This window comes from Octopus bimaculoides, chromosome 10 (genome assembly GCF_001194135.2).
Source record: "Octopus bimaculoides isolate UCB-OBI-ISO-001 chromosome 10, ASM119413v2, whole genome shotgun sequence".
NCBI classification, from domain to species: Eukaryota; Metazoa; Mollusca; class Cephalopoda; order Octopoda; family Octopodidae; genus Octopus; species Octopus bimaculoides.
Window position 1 is genome coordinate 48,758,743 of NC_068990.1, and position 2,648 is coordinate 48,761,390.

Sequence of the window (2,648 nt, forward strand, 5' to 3'; positions counted from 1 at the left end):
ATATATATATATATATATATATAATTAATTTTTAAAAAATGAAGAAAAAAAACAAAAGAAAAAACAACGTGAGAACGTAGAACATGCAAAGTATTAAAAGACGCTCAGGGAAGGAAAGAAAGGGCGTTTTACGTTTCGAGCAAAGCTCTTCTTCAGAAACAGGAGACGGAGCAAAGTTCAAGAGAAAAGGAAAACGGAGGGGGAAAATAAATATTCAGTTTGCTGTCAATTTATCGATAACAGTTGTTGGAAATATAATTGAAAGAAAATAATAGTTCAAATCACCAGTTATTAGAAGGAAGGTAAATATTCGAAATAGAGAAAATAGGTTAACAAGGAAGTGTTATACTGTAATGATTCACTTAAATATGCCTTTGTAATTAAAATATGTAATTAAAATATGTGTTATACTGTCATGATTTACTTAAATATGCTTTTGTCATTAAAATATGTACGTTGTGTCATGTTTATGTTCGTAGTCTGAAAACCATTGTAATTTATGTCCCTTTATGGCATTTTATGATACCTGTCTACAATCTGCAGTGTTTGAATAAATGTTTGAAAATGGTACAAATGCTTTTAACGTACAAAGAAATTATTTCAAAAAAATTATATTTTTTAAAACAAAGTGTTAGAATCTCACATTGTAGCCAATTGCACATACTTGTGTTTACAAATCTGAAGTACACAGGCTTTTAAACTATAAACATAAACATTCACACACGCACAAAGACACAAACATATATACACACATAAAATATACTAGTTTTTACATTTTAATAAAAATAATTATTTTATTAGAAAGTAATAGCATAACCTTTTAAAAAGAATTTATTTTATTTCTGCTGTAATTCGATTAATTGTTGATGCGAGCTACAAGTTGTTTAAGTGCTTCGGTTATTAGTGTGGTTAAAGATTAGATAATGACTGTGTTTCTAATAATAGGGATATTAAATGGATGAGATATTGTGTAAAATCATATATTGGGACAGAAAATTAGTAAAGTGTAATAAAAAATAGAATTATATGGTCAAATAGTAGTTCGACAATCATAAATATTATACCAATAAGAATTAACTCAAGGATTTATAAATTCTTATATATACAGTAAGAAATTCTTTCGTTATGTTTGTTAAGGACGTTTTTCTTTGACAAATAATTTGGCCGCTAAGCTCTATAGAAAGATAACCCTTGCAAAAAAGATAACAATCCATGATATAAGCAAAACTTGTAACACAACTACATAAAATTGCCTAATTTATATTTCATTACTTTTACGCTTATTGTGTGTGTGTGTGTGTGTGTGTGTGTGTGTGTGTGTAGTAATAAATCTATCTGGGAAAGATCTATGTAAAGACTTATCTTCTATACACGTTCATTCATCAACCTACCATATTGTCTAAGTTAACATTTATGCCTACATTACATACATATACGTATACATACACACACGCATACGCTCATATATATATGCATATATGTGTGGGAGGTGTATGCGTGTGTGTGTGCGTGTGTGTACGTGTGCATGCGTGTGTGCGCGTGCGTGCGATGTTCTCCAGTCTTTGACTGGTATATACTTATGGTCATCGTTATTACCAATACTGTTTGACACAACAGTTAATAATGCAGGCTTCAAACTTTCGATGAACACGTCACTTCACTTAGACTCCTGATGTCAAAATTTCTCTGAAATAACACCCTGTCATCTTAAAAGAAGAGAAATGTCATTGGGTAATGTTGTCCTAAATACAATACGCGTTCAGATAAAAGATAGAATTGCCGCCACTTGCGAGTTTATGATTACAGGTCTGGTTGATCAGTGCTGGCCTCAGTTAAACAACAACATGAACAAGATCATCACTTAGAACATCAACAAAAACTACAAAAGCTTTTGTGATGGCAACTCTGTGCAGTTACTGATCTGGTAGAAATATCGACCAAATTTCATTCAAATCGCACCTACCACTGTCAAAAGAAAGAAGGGGAGAGACACTTTCAGTAAAGTAGCCCTGTATATTCTATGTCTGAATAAAAGACGGAATGTTCATACTCGGAATATATCTGGTCATTCATCTGGTTAGGGCTGGCCTGTGTTTAAACAAAAGCAGTGGCTCTGTGAATTATAATGATTACGTTTCGCCCTAAGTCAGCCGATTGAGTAAGCCTATGATAAAGCTGTCCTAGCCATGACCACTCTGTATTTTTGTATGTCCAAGACTGCACTATAAAGCATAGACTTTTAATGATAATGGGATATGATATGGTGTAGAGGTTGCTGTTATTTATAGGAGATCGAATGAAGTAGTGGTTCATTCATTTCTCATCTGTGGATGATATAATGGGATTGAAGTTATACGTCTCTTATAAATATCATGTGCGAATACGATGAAATGGTGGTATGCTCTCGATAGACCGAGTTTCTGATGCCATTTCATTCCCGATTGAGCCATATTCCATTTCGTTTACTTTGTATCTGCAGCGTTTGACTGTAGTTCGGAGAGTAACGAAAAAGTAGATAGTAGATGGGTCGCCAAAATCACACGACCATGGCACATTACACAGAAGACGTTTCATTTCATGCTATTTAACATAAATAGTTCAGATAACTGCGTAAATCTGTGTGTGTGTGTGTGTGTGTGTGTGTGTGT